Source organism: Symphalangus syndactylus, chromosome 3 (assembly GCF_028878055.3).
Source record: "Symphalangus syndactylus isolate Jambi chromosome 3, NHGRI_mSymSyn1-v2.1_pri, whole genome shotgun sequence".
Classification (NCBI taxonomy): Eukaryota; Metazoa; Chordata; class Mammalia; order Primates; family Hylobatidae; genus Symphalangus; species Symphalangus syndactylus.
In genome coordinates this window covers 123,078,507-123,097,135 of record NC_072425.2, presented here as the reverse complement: position 1 = coordinate 123,097,135, position 18,629 = coordinate 123,078,507, and the positions used below count along the sequence as shown (strand labels likewise).

Genomic DNA, 18,629 nt, shown 5'->3' with positions numbered 1-18,629 from the left:
AAAAATTAGCCGGGCGTGGTGGCGGGCGCCTGTAGTCCCAGCTACTCGGAGAGGCTGAGGCAGGAGAATGGCGTGAACCCGGGAGGCGGAGCTTGCAGTGAGCCGAGATTGTGCCACTGCACTCCAGCCTGGGCAACAGAGCAAGACTCCGTCTCGAAAAAAAAAAAAAGTTACAATTCAAGATAAGATTTGGGTGGGCAGAGCCAAACCATATCATTCCACCCCCGCCCCACTCCCGCCGCTGCCAAATCTCATGTCCTCACCTTTCAAAACCAATCATGCCTTCCCCAAAGTCCTTTTTTTTTTTTTTTTTTTTTTTTGGTGAGACAAAGTCTCACTCTATTGCCCAGACTGGAGTGCAGTGGTGCAATCTTGGCTCACTGTAACCTCTGCCTCCTGGGCTCAAGTGATTCTCCTGCCTCAGACTCCTGAGTAGCTGGGATTACAGGCATGCATCACCATGCCCAGCTAATTTTTTTGTATTTTTATTAGAGACGAGGTTTTACCATGTTGGACAGGCTGGTCTCGAACTCCTAATCTCAAATGATCAACCCACCTTGGCCTCCCAGAGTGCTGGGATTACAGGCATGAGCCATTGTGCCCAGCCCCCCAAAGTTTTAACTCATTCCAGCATTAACTCAAAAGTCCACAGTCCAAATTCTCATTCAAGACAAGGTAAGTCCCTTCTGCCTGTGAGCCTGAAAAATCAAAAGCAGGTTAGTTACTTCCTAGATACAGTGGGGGGTACAGGCATTGTTTAAATACATCCATTGCAAATAGAAAAAAAATGACCAAAATGAAGGAGCTAAAGACCCCATGCAAGTCCAAAATCCAGCAGGGCAGTCAAATCTTAAAGCTCCAAAATAATTTCTTTTGACTTCATCTCTCACGTCCAGGTCATACCAATGCAAGAGGAAGGTTTGCATAGTTTTGGACAGCTCCACCCCTGTGGCGGGGTACAGCCTCCCTCCTGGCTGCCTGCACAGGCTGGCATTGAGTGTTTGCAACTTCTCCCAGTGCACAGTGCAAGCTGTCAGTGGGAATACCATTCTGGGATGCGGAGGATGGTAGCCCTCTTCTCACAGCTCCACTAGGCAGTGCCCCAGTGGGGACCCTGTGGGGGGCTTCAACCCCACATTTCCCTTCCTCACTGCCCTAGCAGAAGTTCTCCATGAAGGCCCCACCCCTGCAGCAAACTTCTGCCTGAACATCCAGGCATTTCCATACATCCTCTGAAATCTAAGCAAAGGTTCTGAAACCTCGATTCTTGACTTCTGTGCACCTGCAGGCTCAACACCACATGGAAGCTAACAAGGTATGAGACTTGAACCCTCTGAAGCCATATCTGGAGCTGTACCTTGGCCCCTTTTAGCCATGGCTAGAGTGGCTGGGACTCAGGGCACCAAGTTCCTAGGCTGCACACAGCAGGGGGGCCATGGGCCTGGCCTAGAAAATGCAGCTGGCTTGAATTTTTCCTCAGAAAATGGGTTTCCCTTTATCACAACATCAGGCTGCAAATTTTCCAAACTTTTATGCTGTTTCCCTTTTAAAACCCAATGCTTTTAACAGCATGCAAGTCACCTCTTTAATGTTTTGCTGCTTAATAATTTCTTCCACTAGATACCCTAAATCATCTCCCTCAAGTTCAAAGTTCCATGAATCTCTAGGACAGGAGCAAAATGCCACCAGTCCCTTTGCTAAAACATAGCAAGAGTCCCTTTTATTCCAGTTCCCAACAAGTTCCTTATCTCCATCGGAGACCACCTCAGCTTTGGATTTCATCGTCCATATCATTATCAGCATTTTGTTCAAAGTAATTCAATGAGTCTCTAGAACATTTCAATCTTTCCCACATTTTCCTGTCTTCTTCTGAGCCCTCCAAACTGCTCAAACCTCTGCCTGTTACCCAGTTCCAAAGTCTCTTCCACATTTTTGGGTATCTTTACAGCAGCGCCCCACTCTACTGATACTGATTACTGTATTAGTCTATTTTCACACTGTTGATAAAGATGTATCTGAGACTGGGTAATTCATAAAGAATAAGAAGTTTAATGAACTCACAGTTCCACATGGATGGGGAGGCCTCACAATCATGGTGGAAAGCGAAAGACACATCTTACATGGCAGCAGACAGGAGAGAATGAGAGCCAAGAGAAAGGGGCTTCCGCCTATAAAACTATCAGTTCTTGTGAGATTTATTCACTACCATGAGAACAGTATGGGGAAAAGCACTCCCATGATTCAATTATCTCCCACTGGGTCCCTCACACAACAGGTGGGAATTGTGGGAGCTACAATTCAATACAATTCAAGATGAGATTTGGGTGGGGACACAGACAAACCATATCAATGGGATAGCATATTTGCAAACTACCCATCTGACAAGGGATTAATAACCAGAATACATAAGGAGCTCAAATAACTGTACAGAAAAAAAATCTAATAATCCAATTAAAAAATGGGCAAAAGATTTGAATAAACACTTCTCTAAAGAAGACATACATATGGAAAATAGGCCCTGAACGTCACTGATCATCAGAGAAATGCAAATCAAAACTACAATTAATATCATCTCACCCTAGTGAAAACGGCTTTTATCCAAAAATCAGGCAATAACAAATGCTGGGAGGATGTGGAGAAAAGGGAACCCTCATTCACTGTTGGTGGGAATGTAAATTACCATGACCACTATGGAGAACAGTTTGAAGGTTCCTCAAAAAACTAAAAATTGCGCTACCATATGATCCAGCAATCCCACTGCTGGGTATATACCCAAAAGAAAGGAAATCAGTATATTGAAGAAATATCTGCACCCCCATGTTTGTTGCAGCATTGTTCACAGTAGGCAAGATTTGGAAGCAGCCTAAGTGTCCGTCCATCAACAACAGATGAATAATAAGGAAAATGCGGTACTATTCAACCATAAAAAAGAATGAGAGCCTATCATTTGCAGCAACTTGGATGGAAATGGAGGTCATTGTGTTAAGTAAAATAAGCCAGGCACAGAAAGAAAAACATTGCATGCTCCCACTTATTTTTGAGATCTAGAAATCAAAACAATTGAACTCATGGAGACAGAGGGTAAAAGGATGGTTGCCAGAGGATGGGAAGGGTAGTAGGGCTATGGGGAGGGAGGCGAGAATGGTAAATGGGTACAACAAAAAACAGAAAGAATGAATAAGACCTATTATTTGAGAGCTTAACAGGGTAATTATAATCAAAATAATTTAATTGTACATTTTAGAATAACTAAAAATTATAATTGCATTATTTGCAATATAAAGGATAAATGTTCCACTTTCCATGGTGTGATTATTATGCATTGCATGCCTGTATCAAAATATCTCATGTACCCCATAAATATACATACCTACTATATACCCACAAAAAATTTAAAGAAAGTGAGTCACGGACAAAACACCTTATAAGTCATGTAATATTTGATTCATGTTGTGAATTTTCATAAGCATTATACAATAATTATTTTGCATCAGGCTTTCCATATTACGTATAGGATTTCTTTCCAGTAGAAGTTTCACATGACTTTTAAAGTAATTGCTAAAAGTGATAACTTTTCTGTACTTTTTTTTTTTTTTTTTGGTGACAGAGTCTCACTCTGTCACCCAGGCTGGAGTATGGTGGCGCAATCTTGGCTCACTGCAAGCTCCACCTCCTGGGTTCACACCACTTTTCTGTATTTTCTATACTACTAGTGCTTTAATCCAGTATGCATTCTTATATTTATAAAATTTTCTTCGGTGTCTATTACCATGTTTCTTTGCATCCATATGAGCAATGAAAACATTCCCACATTCCATACATTCATAGAGTTTTTCTCTAGAATAAGTTGTGCCATCAAGTGAAAATGGAACAACTAAAGGCCTCATCATGCTTCTTACATTCGTAAGGCTTTTCTTCCACGTGAGCTCTTCCATGTTTTCAAAAAGAACTGGGAAAACTGGAGGCTAAACCACGTTTCTTACAGTCATAGGGTTTTTCTCCAATGTGATTCTATTCAATTCTTTTGACCTCAAGAGTCTTTGAATGGAAAAGGACACCAGATCATTTGATCCTTTTTTTACAATTGAGACTAACAAACCTCAGATAGTAAAGTGGCTAGTCAATGATGGGTGGCACAGATTTTCCTACATCTTCTGCCACTGTGTCACAAGATAAGTGGCCAGTAGATTGATGACTTCAGAGAAGTCGAAAGAGAGATGTACAACACGAGAAAAACAAAGTTTGAACTGGCTATTGGATAAAGGGTCACTCATATAGAATTTTTTTTTTTTTTTTTTTTTTTTACAGAGAGAATGTTGAAAAGAATATTCAATTTTGTTTGAAAAGTTGTAGAGTAGTTTAGGGCACTAGTGAGTTACTCAGTATCATCTGTTTTCATTTTTGACAACACAATTTTTATAGTAAAGATTTCAATGTAATCACCAAATAATACGATCCATCTATGTGACAGCATCATATATTTGGTCAATTTTTATCCTGCCAGCATGTGGCGGGGCCACAGACATATCCCAGGTCATAATGAGGGTTAGTGGCAGATCTCAAATGAACAGTAGTAGCAAACATATAAAGAAGTGAAACTTTGCCTGAAACAGAACCTGCTAAGATATATGTGAAAAGGACCAAGATAACTATGGTGGGGAGAGGGTGAGAGGATAATCCCCAAGGGGCTAGGACTAATTCATCCCTGTGATCTCTCTTGTGCCTACCCTGGTGCTTAGCCCGAAGCAGACACACAGAAACGTCATTTTTTCACTGACTTGAATCTGATCAACTAAAATCAGGAGTTGTTTTCTGATGGCTCTGCTGCAGCTGTGAAGAAATAAAAGCAGGGAATTCCAACAGAAATTATTATGTAGTGTTACATAGTAATCCAAGAAAACCCATTATGACTTTCAAAGGCATAATAACCCAATAAATTTTCCAGAAGAAACAAGAATAAAAATGAGGATCATATAGATAGAACTTATGTAATTATAAACAAGGCAGTTAACCTTTTGGGAAAACAGTTTTGATTTTGGATTAACAAGGTCATGATTACGTCTCTCCCACATTGAACATTATAATTCCAAACAACTTTTTCATGTGTTAGTGGCCATTTTTAAAAACTGACAACAGAATATTTCCTAGGCTTCTATATTTTAAATCCTTGGAGAACAGAGTGGTTCTATTTTGAGAAAATACCACATTGATAACCCTGAACTCTTCTGGACATGGAATTCACAGAATGTTAAATATGAGATAATTTCAACTCTGTGGAGAAAGTTAGACTGGAGCTTTAGCATGAACTCACTATCACTTCTCAGGGTGTCTATGAGAAAAGTATTCACAACAACAGTTCAACACTATGACCTCATAGCTATCACTTTAGTTTGCATATAGTTGCCCCTGGTGGCTCATATCTGTGTTACAGATAGGAATAATTCACTATCCTTTACCTCTTGAAAAGCTCATATTGAAGCACAGCATTTGGCATGTGAGTAAAAATAACACAACCTGCTAAATGTCATAATAAAACAAATGGTTTTATAAGAAGTGCTCAGGTAGCACCCAGGGAGAAAAGTGTCACTCTGCTTCAAAGGGCCATCCGACTCATTCAACTGTCAAAAGCATGGGCAACTGGAGCCAAAGAAAGAAAGAAAAAGCATAATATTAGTTTGCTATATTAATATAGTTTTTAAAATACCTGTTGGATCTGAAAAGAAAATTGAGAGGTCAATGGAAAGAGGCAGAGCAATGTAACAGAAGACCTTAGCATTTAGAGCAAAACCTGAATTGTATCTGAGGTCTTGGCTCTGTTACTTACTGGATATGTGGCTTAGAGTGGCTAACTACTCTCAGGCTCTGTTGCCTACCTACTCTCAAGAAGAGAAATATCTACTTCACATGACTGCTGAAAAGAATTTGGATGAAATAATTCAGCATATAATCTATAATGGGTCCTAACTCAGTAACTGGTAAGTAGATTGGTTCCACTTAAGTATAACTTTGGAAGCATCGATGAGAATAAGAACACAGATCCACTGATGTTTTTTCTATACTGTTGATTATTTTCTTCTAAATCTTCCTGTAATTTTTGCACTGAATATTCCAGTATAGGCCTTTGGGAAAAAATAAAAAGGACAGATCCCATGAAAAACAGGTAGCAGACTCAAAACCAATTCCTTCAGCACATAATCATTTACAACTTCAATTGCAACTTTCAGAAAAGTTAAGCATTGATTGTCTCATAGTGAGATGTGTGCCTAAAGGCCCTAAAAAGAAAAACTAATAACAGAAAATATATGTAATGAGTATTAGCTTAACCATCAAGCTTAAGGAATGAACAACTGTTAAAAAAGTTCCATTTAGGGAGATATAACTTAAATGTTATTCTGTGGCACTTTATATGAAAGAAATATGAACCAGAACCAACTTACTACCCAGAATATGACACTATATAAAAACACACACATATAAATCAAGGTTTGCAAATCTCTTGAGATTCACATAAAAGTAAATATCCAAGGAAGATGGTTCTTGATATGGCATCAGGATACAGCCCAACAATCTTGAGGAAACTTTAACCCATAAAACTCTAGTTTTATAAAATAAATCTAAAAACCTAAATGAGCACCCAAAAATTTGCACTACGATTAATAAGGGCTCAGCATTGTTCTTTCTCTGGACTTTAAAATCCTTTATCTAAAACTAATGAAAGTGGTAGAATTCAGAGTTCAGAATGAAAGTCAAGCCCCAGACCTGGGAGAAGCCTGTATTTCATTTATTTGAAGTAAAGACTTGAGGGCTATAGAGCTCATGCACTGTCTCTTCATCTCCCTCCAGAATATATTTTAACATACCATTTGATATAAGATACTACATGGCTTTAAATAGCAGCCTTTTCGTAGATTCGGACTAATTGGGCTTTCAACTGAATATTGCTGTGAAACTGATGGCCTTGCTATCAGCAGTGAGCTGGCTATTTTTAATCCAAACACAGAGAAAATGCAATGACAAATATGAAAAAATCTTTAAGCAAATAGACCTTAGAATGTTTAATGTTTATAAGTTTGCAGATTTATTTGGTTTTGTTTTTACATAACAATATCTAATGTTAACTTTAGAAGCTGACTTGTGGGAAGTGACAGGAAAGGTAGTCCCTAAATGATTAAAGAACTTCATTCATGAAGCATGAGGTTTAACCAGCAAGGTTTTGAGTAGATACTTTATTTCTCTTCCTTAGATTCTTCATTTTTAAATGAGGAGGTGTCCCTAAAAGATATGTAAATTCCATCTGGCTCCAAATTAAACTATCATTTATGGCACGGGGTCCCCAGCCTTGTAGGTGCCTGTTAGGAACTGGGCTGTACAGCAGGAGGTGAGAGGCTGGCAAGCAAGCGAAGCTTCATTTGTATTTACAACTGCTCCCATCGCTCACATTATTGCCTGAGTTTCACCTCCTGTCAGATCGTTGGCAGCATTCGATTCTCATAGAAGCACAAACCCTATTGTGAACTACACATGCGAGGGATCTAGGTTGCATGCTCCTTATGAGAATCTAAGGCCTGATGATCTGTCACTGTCTCCCATCACCCCCAGATGGCAGATATCAGTGACAGATATCAAGCATTACATATTGCAATATAATAATAATAGAAATAAAGAGCACAATAAATGTAATACACTTAAATCAATCCCAAACCATCCCCCATCCCTGTTCGTGGAAAAATTGTCTTCCACAAAACCAATCCTTGGTACCAAAAAGGTTTGTGACCCATGACTTATGGTATTGGGAATCCTAATTATTTCATTTCTCTATCTCTAAAAACCATTTACTTATTTGTCTTTTACAAATATTTTTACATTTATTACAAACTCTATATTTATTAAGTACCTAATATGTTCCAGGCACATAAATACTGGAGATAATACCATGACTGAAACAGCAAAAATCTCTTCTGCCCTGAAATTAATATTCTACCGGGAATAAAAAATATAGACAAAAGCAAGTCAGAGTATGATAAATTTAAAACAAAGAAGAAGGAATAACTTCAGTAGGGTAAGATATGACAATTTTAAATAGAAAACTTCACTAAAAAGATGACATTTAACCAAAGAGCTGAAGGAAGTAGGAGGCGAGGCATGTGGAAATCTGGGAGAAAAACATGCCAGGGAAAGGCAAGTGCATATGGCCTGAGACAAGAGCAAGCATGTACATCTTCTCGGAACCACTAGGAGCCCAGCATGAGTAGAGTGGAATGAGCAAGGAGATCAGTAGAAGGTGAGATTACAGCGGTAATAGGAGGACAGTTGAGGATTTAAGTCCTTGGAGGTCATTGTATGAATGCTGTGTTTAACTCTGAGAGATGGGAAGCCATGAGCAGCAGGTGTAACATGACCTGCCTCCCTTTGGCTGCTGTGCTAAGACAGATCGCAATGGGCATAAGGTGGGTAGAAGAAACAGAGGATGGCTTGGACCAGGATTGTGACAATGTGGGTGGTAACTGGTCAGATTCTGAATATATCATGAAAGTATTGCCAACAAGATTTGCTATTGGATTTGATGTGGGTGTAAGAGAGAGAAGTCAGATTATTTCAAAATGCTTGGCTTCAGGAATTGGAAGTATGCGAGTAGAAAGACCAGAACCAGGCAGTCTGGCTTTGCAGTCCAACTTTGCCACTGTGACACTAGGTAAGTAAGTATTTCCCTCCATTCTGCATTGCAAAATAGAAGTAATAATAATACCAACCTCACGTGGTGTTGAGGGTTATGTGAGTGAATATAAAAAAATTATTAAAATAGTACTTGCCACATAGCAATGTGGCATGTAAATGTTTGCTATCATTATTACCATGATGTTGGGAAAAATTATAGGGACCAGATTTGGGGAAAGAAGTTCAGGATTTAGTTTGGGGGCATGTGAGGTTTGAGACAAGATTCCTACCTGCAATCCAAGTGGAGATGTTGGACAGTCAAAGTCACATATATATGAATCTATAGGTTAACTGTTATCAATGTATAGAAGCAACTGAAAACATAATACTGGATGAGATAACAAAGAGAAGAGTTCTAAAAATATTGCCCTGGAGAACATGAAGGGAGGGAGAATATAACAATGTCCTAAAAGCCAAATAAATCAATCATTTCAAGGAGGAGGCAGTGATCAGCTTAACCAAATGTTTCTGATTTCTCAAATAAGAAAAAGACTGAGAATTTTCTATTGGATTTAGCCATGCAGAGGTCCTCAATCAAGAGCTTTCTCATAGAGGGGTTAAGGGTGAAGACTAGAAGGAAGAATTGGAAATAATAAACAAAGTCAAGTCTTTTTAAAAGTTTTGCTCTGAAAGGCAGTAAAGAAATACAGTATTACTTGAAAAATGAGATCAAGAAACATTATATTAATGTGGAGAAAATGGCAGCATATTTGTATGCTGATAGGAATGGTGTAATAGAGAGGGAAAAATTAATGATGCAGGACAGAGAGGAGACAAAGATAAATTATTCTCATCCTGCCCCTTGCAACTAGACAGACAGCCTCAGTGTGATTTGAGGTACTCAAGGATGGGGATCCCCAAGCTCCCCAGAAGTGCAAAGGTGAGCATGGATGTTCCTGCCACTACAGGAAGAACTATTCATTACTTATACTTTCTGGGCAATTACGAAAATATTGTTGACCCAGCCCATTCCTCTCCGGTTTAGAGTAAGAAAGCCCCTGGAGAACTGAAGTCTCAGGCAGCCGATATGTCTTCCTCTGCAGGAATATTGGCCTTTCCTTAGTGGAAACTCAATACACAGTTCCTCCCAAGTGCTAAGAGACTTTACTAGAATTAGATCATCTAACCCTCTTTACCAATGAAAGGAGTATCACAATCATTTCCATTTTAGAAATGCAGGAACTAGGGTCTTCTGTAGATAAATAAACTGCTCAGGAGATTTGAACTGAGATCTGACTTCAGAGCCTGAGCAGTTCCACTTCAGTCTACCTGCTTCACCACCTAACCCCTTCATGCATGTCTTACTCAAGGACATACAGCAGTTGCAGAAAGAGAACCAAATCTGAAACTCACTTCTCTTCCCTGAAGAAAAATAATTCAAGATTTCCTTGAATGGAAAAAGCGAGTGCTGAAATGGATTCACATGTTTATATAACACTGGGACATAATTTTACTGTCATTAACTAGTCTTGTGAACACTGACAAAGGTACATTTCATGACACCTTCAAAATGCTACTTGCCTGCCTTACAATTACTCGCCATTGTCTCAGAAGCTTGAAAGTCCAATAGTGAATTAATGTGAAAATCATCACTGAGCCCCAGAACTGCACAGTATTTTCCAAGGAACACTCACAAAGCCTAGGTTTGCAGTTGGTGTCAAAAGTCTGACATTAGACTGGATATGTGGGAATCTGATAGAGAAAGTCCCATACTCCCAGAGAACCTAGAAGCCAGGGACCCTGAATTCTTCCCTTAAGAGTAGCATCAGATCCTTCTCCTAAAGATCTCTCCTTTTCTTTTTAATAAGAGGAACTTAAAACTGGATCGATCAGTTAAGACTTATTGAGTCCCTGCTGTGTGCTGTTCTAGATGAGACAGGTACATATTCTGCCCTTCTTTGTGTAACTTTAATCAAGAGACACAATTTCTCAAATTTCATTTTCTCCTTCTGCGACATGAAAATTGTAAGATTTGATTTAAAAAGGATTCTAATATTTCAAAAGCTGTGTTCCTTTTCTAACTCTCATATTAGCCAGCACAGAGAAGGCACACAGATATACTCCTAAAATGCCAGTTGCCTTAGGTGGGCTGAACCCTAGACACCAAAGAATAAGTGGCCTCAGGTAAATGTATTTCCTCTCTCAACTACTTTTCCTTGTAATATTGGAATAATAGTAGCTCCCTCAAAGGACTGGTGAAAATTAAATGAATAATGTAAAACACCTGTTTTATTGTAATGTGCTTTGTGCTCGTCAAGTTAAAGGTGGATTAATTTTAAGTTACTTTCAAATCCTTCATTTCTAGTTCTATAGAAACTATCATGTTTTCTTAGGGAAAAAGGAGGCAGATCTTTCCATTAATATCTAACCTCTTGGGAATTTTCCAGAACCCTTTTATCTGCCCCAAACACAAAGGACCATATATTAAGCATTCTAACTTCATTATCTTTCAAATGGGCTAACGGAGAGTTCAGTGAATTGTATACTGTTTATTTAATGACTAATCTGGCAACCCTAATGCGGCATGAAAATGATTCCTGTTAGAAACAAAATGAAAAAAAAAAAAAAACCAAAATTTCAAACATTTTATCAGTTTTGACTGTCTTTTTATAGGGCAAACTTTGGATGTGAAGAAAATGATGCTCTACATCTATGTTTGCTTACAATTTACCTTGAAGAAGATTGAACTTTGCCACTATATCTGTCCTTATATGGCAGCTTACAGAGATACTTACCTGTTTTATCTCCTTTAATTTTCAGAAAGGGAAAAAATTATTATCCCCATTTTACCATTGTAGAAGTTGAAATTCAGATAAATGAGGTAATATGTACTTCACATGGCTAGCTTATTGTGTAACAGAGATTCAATCCCTTGATGTCATACTTTATTACTAGTCCTTTTTACTACCCTGGGTAACTGATTTCTGAAGACCTTTGATATTCTCACCACCTTATTCACCATGTTCTTATGGTATGTTTTATCTGACAATATTACACTAAAATTTGGTGAACTATTTATTCATCAAATAACTATTTTTCCTCTATTAGGTGCTTTCCTAAGATTAGAACTGTAACAACCATAAACAGACATACTTGCAAAAATAAATGCGAGGTTAGAACTGTCATTAGTGTCATGAAGAAGTATATGATGCTGGTCACATATAATGGGAGGATTTTTATCTAGTCTGGGGCATAGAATCAGAAAAGGCTTCCTGAAAGAGAGGTAACTGAGCTAAAATCTGAACGCTAACTGGCAGCAAACCAGGCACAGGAAGAGTGTCCCAGGCAGAGGAAATGGCATGCACAAGGACAGTGGAAGGAAAGGAGAAGAGTCACAAAGAACTGAGAAAAGACCAGGGAAGCCAGAACAGTAACCAACATGGGAGAAGGGTGGTATAATGTGAGATGAGACAACACACAACAGGGGTTTTTAGAAATAGATTTTATCTTTTAGAGAAGGTTCACAGAAAAGAGGAAAGTTCAGAGATTTCCCATACACTCCCTACCCGGACACATGCATAGCCTCCATTATCGACATCCCACACCAGAGTGGTACATTTTTTGCAATTCATGAACCTACATTGACACGTTACCATCCAAAGTCCATAGTTTATATTGGGGTTCACTCCTGGTGTTGTAACTATATGGATTTTAATCACTATATTCTGAAAAATGATTTCTCTCTTTCTCTTGTTGATTTAACATATATTGATAGAGCACTCATCATATACCAGGCACTGGAGAGCCAGTAATGACAGATAACAGTCCCTGCACTCACGCACTTAGAGTTTTCACCAGAATACATGAAATAGGTCACTGAAATTCAATTCTATGACAATTTCAGGATGCCGGAAGTATATCTAAGAGGGACTTCTAATCTAGACTGGAAGGTTGGGAAAGCATCAGGTGGGACCTAAACATGAATGAAAGTTAGCCATAAAAAGGTAGGGAAGTGTTTCATAAGCCAAGGTAACAGAGTAGAAGGTCTAAGGGTAATGGACTAAACCACAGAATAGAAGTGGGGCTTAGAGATGAGGATGGAGATTTAGTTAGAAGTCAGCATGGGTCTCATAAATTATGTTAGAGAATGTGTGGTTTCTCCTAAATCACTGGAACTTTTTAGAAGAGAAGAAATCAGATTAATTTATGTTTTCTCTCTGACTGTAGAATTGAAAATGCTTTGAATTGGACACCACAGAAGGTAGGGATATATATATATATTTATGAAAGCTATTACTATAGTCAAGACATGAGGTATGGTGACCTGAACTAGAACAGCTACAGTGGGGATAGAGATAGATGGACTCATGCCACATCCAGAAGGTAGAATAAATAGAATGTGCTCTTTTGCAGAAACTGCCTTTGTTTTAGCACATTGCCTGAAATGCCTGCAGCCCCTTCTAGTGGAAATGACTCTGCCCATAGCCTCTGCGAAAGAAACAGCCACAATTTGCACATGTGATGCCATTACCCAGCACGTCCAGGTCACTAGAGGAAGGGAATCTTATTGGATAATGGCTGAGTATCTGGCCCAGAGCTAGGATATAATCTGTCTTAAATAAATTCATATTGTCTCTCTTGAGGATTAAAGTCAATAAATACAAAGAAAATAAGGCAAATCACAAAATGCAGTCTAAAATTAAGAGAAAGTCGAGCCACATGGAGAGTAACATTAAGTTAGAACCCTAGAGTGAAAAGCCTTATATCCCAAGCTTCAGAGCTAATTTAACCCACCTTGGGCCTAGAATCCCGCTTCAGCTACTACTCTTCCTTTGGTTATCTGGCTCTTTCTGATATCCCATGCCTGCATATTGCTACATCAAATCCCCCACTGTTTGAGAAAACCTGAGTTAGTCTCAAATTCTTGAAGCCAAGTTAGTTTAACAAAAACAGTCCATGATACATCTCTTGAGAAAAGGCAAACATCAGCCATCCTCCAAAGTACTGAAACAACGCAATTTTTCTTTCAAAAACCATTCCCATAGATAGCTCTGTTTAACTGGTAGTTACCGTCAAGAACATACAGGAAGATTAGATTTAGTGGAAGTGACTGGTTGTTCCATATTTTAGTGAGAAATGAATAAGAAAAGGGGACTTCCATTGTAGTTAGAGGAATTTAGATTGGATTTTTCTTTAAAAGTAATGATATTTTATGCTAGAAAGGCTACGTAATGAATCTTCTCTGGATGAAATAGATATCAAGTCATTTTAGAAAAGTATTAGACTTTATAAAACTGAAGTTCAATATATGTGCTACTCTCTCCAGGGCTCCATGAGCCATGATAGTTGCACTTACGGTGAATGAAGATCAGCTCATCAGCTCTGATGGACACAGAGGCCCAGGTAGCCCTTCGGAAAAGGTTACAGCTTGCAGATCTTTAGTTCATGTGGTGGGAGGGAGCTTGAAGAAAAGACACAAGATCAGCATTTAGTGTCAGAACGCCTCCACTGAAGGTTTGGCTCTATGCATTCTAAGTTTCTATTTCAGAATTTTTAACATAGAGATAGAAAGCTTTGCATGGTTACTGTGAGCATCACAAAGAGTTGCCATGTAGAAAGCATCATACATACTGGACATCACTATACACTGTTCGTATTTGTGATAAGAAGAGTTTTCTTACAGAGTAAGGAAAACTACTGGTGAAAGTCACATACAATAGCAGTTAAAAACATAAACTTTGGGATCGGATGGGCCTAGCTTTGAGAATCCACTTGTTATAACACTAATCCCAAAATATTGGACCAGTAAATCTCTTTGAAAGACTCAGAGCATGAGCTATAAAATGGGGTAAAATGGCACCTGACCTCATAAGCCATTTAGTTTTGAGACCATAAATATAAAGTATTAAGCCTTCTAATTCATGCTTATTATATACTCTAAATACTAATTTTAATAGCAGCAGCAGTAGCGAGTGGGTTTTCAAATATTATTTATAAACATCTCAGATCCTGTAATATCTTGTATTGCCTATCCCAAGAAGTAACTCAGAATGGGCAACCTTGACTATAAATCTAATTTTATAGCAACTAGCAATATGCTTCATTTATGTGACACAATAGTTTCCTCTTTGCTAGCAAAAGGAAATGTCCTCTTTCCTCTTTCATAGTAAAAGAAAATGTAGCCACTTTTTCCAGCCACTAATATGTAGTTGCCATTTAGGGTGAGTGCAGGACTGGTGGGCTGTCATGAGGAAACACATTCTCTTAGCATAGTGTTCAATTTATTGCTTAGAGTCTTCTAATTTAGTTTAGAGATAAGACTGGCAAGAAGAAAATATTCTCATCTGTAATAAATGAACACCTACACCCTTAGAGGTTGTAATTTTGACTCCTACTTGTTTTCATGTATCCAGTCATTCAACAAATATTGATTGGCACTGGATTAAACACTGGCTATTTAACAGCCAGCAAGATTCACATGGTCCCTGCCTTCAATAGCTAGCAGTCCACTGAGTGCACAGGTAAAATAACCAACAATTACAATACTGTGTTTTAAAAGCTATGATAGGATAAATATGTTTTATGACTACCTAGGAAGGACATTTTGCTCAGACTCATTAGGAAGCAATCTCATAAGAAAACACTGGATTTGTCTCTTCTCCCTTATTAGATTACAGACAGGTCCTCTTGACAAAATCTGGCTTACTTTATCTTTGAATTCTCTGTAGTATCTGAATTATCACTTAGCACAAGTAATTGCCTGGGGTGTATCCAGCTGATTTTCTGAGGCTCACTCAGTATCTATCCCAATCTTCTTATAGTATCCTAACAAGGTTGAAAAACCAAAAATAAGATTTCCCAGACTCCCTTACATACATGGTTATGATTGTGACTTGGATTAGGCCAGTTAGATACAATCACAGTGATTTGTTTTGGAAATGGTTAAATGCAAACAGAAGTAGTACAAAAAGCATCTGATACAGGTGTAGATTGTAGCAGACACAAGGGTTGGAGCCAACAAGTCTGACAACGACTTCCTGGGTCATGGTCAAGGTAGTATGAACCTGAGGCCAGCAGTTTGAATAGCAGCTTCCTGACTCCCTGATTTTTCAATTGTGACAAAGATGACAGCTCTCTTGGTGGGCAAGTTCTGCAGTATAACTCTTATTCTATAGTCATTTCTAGAGGCCCAGCCTAAGGGTTGCTTTTCCAGCACTTTGAACAATGTTGTAGCCAACTAACTCCTTATATTAAGTCCCTTTCTGCTCAAACTAGCCGGAACTATCTCTGCTATCTGCAACTGAACCTTATTGCAGCCTTTTAAGCAAAAATTAAATTTTTCAGAAACATATGCTAAGCTCCATAAGTCAATACATAAAGCACTATAAAGTATAATAAGGCCACCTACTGAATGTGAAAATAGCAAGAATGAGCACACAATGGCACACTTAATCAACTACATGGAGAATTGTGCTTAAGATGGTCTACGAATGCATTTGTCGTAGTTGGGAGCCACTCAAGGCCAATCAATGTGGCTCTGTTGCATGCTTAGAACCGGCATGTAACAAGTAGGCAGTCTAATCTATCCTATTTAAGAATGTGTTCTGGGCCAGGCACAGTGGCTCACGCCTGTAATCCCAGCACTTTTGGAGGCCGAGGCGGGTGGATCACGAGGTCAGGAGATCAAGACCATCCTGGCCCACATGGTGAAACCTCATCTCTACTAAAAATACAAAAGTTAGCCAGGTGTGGTGGCATGTGCCTGTAGTCCCAGCTACTCAGGAGGCTGAGGCAGGAGAATCGCTTGAACCACGGAGGCAGAGGTTGCAGTGGGCCAAGATTGCACCACTGCACTCCAGCCTGGGCAATAAAGCAAGACTCTGCCTCAAAAAAAAAAAAAAAAAAAAAGAATGTGTTCTGGTCATCACAGGTCTAGAAAGAAGGAAGTCAATAAGCAGAAACAGGTCAGTGTGTCTTTCACATCTTAGAAATGGAGACCCAATCAACAGACAAGACAATCAGCCTCCCTTGGAAGGTGTGATTCTGTTGGTTAAGAGCACTTGCCTGGAAGATTCTCCACCTAATTCTCTTGTGTCTGTTTGCTACCGGGGGGTCCTTGCTCCCAGAGCTCCCAAGATGGTGGTGGGCCGCTTCCAAGATGGTGGCAAGTCTCATGTTCTCTGACCTGGGGTTCTTGGCCTCACGGATTCCAAGGAATGGAATCTTGGGCCATGAGGTGAGTGTTATAGCTCTATTAGAAGCCTGGGTCACAGAAGAGAACCGTGGAACCCGGTGACTAGTGTTCAGCTCGATTAGGACGAACCCGGGCACTTAGCCGTGCAGAAACAATGGTGAGCCTTTAGCCTGATCGGGAGCAGCAATGGGCCCCTCACTGGATTAGCACAGCGGATACCCTGCCGGATCCAGAGGGATAGACGTTAGTGGCGGGTCTGCAACGGCGGCAAACAGCAATGGTGGGCAGCAAGCGAAAGCTCAGCTGGAGCCATAACAAACACGGACCAGAAGAGAGTGCAGTTGCAAGATTTAATAGAGTGAAAACAGAGCTCCCCTACAAAGGGAGGGGGCCCAAAGAGGGTAGCCATTGCCGGCTGGGATGCCTGGGTTTATATCGCGATCATTGTCCCTCCCCTGTTCTCTCAGGTGATAGATGATTGGCTATTTCTTTACCTCCTGTTTTAGCCTAATTAGCATTTTAGTGAGCTCTCTTTACTACCTGACTGGTCGGATGTGAGCTAAGTTGCAAGCCGCATGTTTAAAGGTGGATGCGGTCACCTCCCCAGCTAGGCTTAGGAATTCTTAGTCGGCCTAGGAAATCCAGCTAGTCCTGTCTCTCATGTTTCCAGATTATAGATTTGTAAAATATCTAGCTAGCTGCCCATCACATGGTGAATATTTTACATACCTAAATTCACTTTCTTCTTTCACCCTAGTCTTCTAAATCCATCGTATATATGAAAAGGCTGAGGCTTATGGAAAGTAAGTAATATATCCCAGGTCCCACAGCCAAGTAGTTAGCAGAGCCAGAATTCGCTGACTCTTTGATGCTACATGCAGAATCTTGAAAGGCATTTTATATTATGCTGCTTCCCACAAAAAATTCTCATCCAGGGAAAGAATGCATTGACCAACTGATGATATTAATATTCAGGTCTTGTTGCCAACCAGAGTTCTCTGTAAAATAATTGTGTCTGGTTGTAAAGTAGTCCCTTGTGAATAGGAATACCATGATTTCTCACACCTCATCCATTTCCTCAGACATGTTGCATCAATTACGTACATTTTAGGGGACCAACAAAGTTAAGAAGAGTCTTAGGAACATGCCAAACCTACCAAAATGTTGTCATCCTTGGGGGCCAGCCTGAACAGCAAACAAGCCTCTTAAGTTATTCCTTTTCTTCTAAAGCCACAGACTTTATCTTTCTTTCTCCTCCCTGTCTCCAGGAGACTGTTGTGTTTTATGCGTCAAGCTCTTAGGTATTTACTGTAACTGTGTGACACAAATTTTTGAGCTATTTTGGTCAGAGGCTTGCCCCCATGTTGTTCTCACATGAAAGATTTTCCAAAGGTTTTATAATTCCACAGCTCAATCTTATCTTGAATGGTCTTTCTTAAATACAGGCTCTGTGGACAGCAGGGAGTCTTAGCAGCTGCTTTTGTGATGTAATTTCACGGTCAACAAAAAGGCAACTCTGACCCTCATAAAATTCCATCTCCATCTGTTCAATGGTATCTAAAAATCGAAAGAGATTTATTCATTTAAGCTGTGACTGCCTGTGTTTCCCACAATTCATATACCCATAGGAAACTAGTATATTAAGCTTCATCAGTCATTAACATCCTACTGAGACTGAGTTTATCAAGTCTTCCACCTACAGGAAGTTTTTAATAGGGACAGAAAGGGAAGCCTCAGATCATAAGGCTGTATTTAAAGCACAGAAGGACCATGGAGTATT

General features: G+C 39.4%; 1 long non-coding RNA gene across 4 annotated transcripts in view; it reads right to left on the bottom strand.

Moving 5' to 3' along the window:
* LOC134736216 (uncharacterized) overlaps positions 1-18,259 on the bottom strand; it is a 361,707-nt gene extending 343,448 nt beyond the window's left edge. For 3 of the 4 annotated variants that reach the window (XR_010120091.1, XR_010120092.1, XR_010120090.1), the window contains exon 1: positions 14,012-14,179. This is a non-coding gene — a long non-coding RNA (uncharacterized lncRNA). Of the gene's footprint in view, positions 1-14,011; positions 14,180-18,006 lie in introns of those variants that run through there. The other variant, XR_010120093.1, reaches the window with a different exon arrangement.
* Positions 18,260-18,629: the final 370 nt, after the last annotated feature.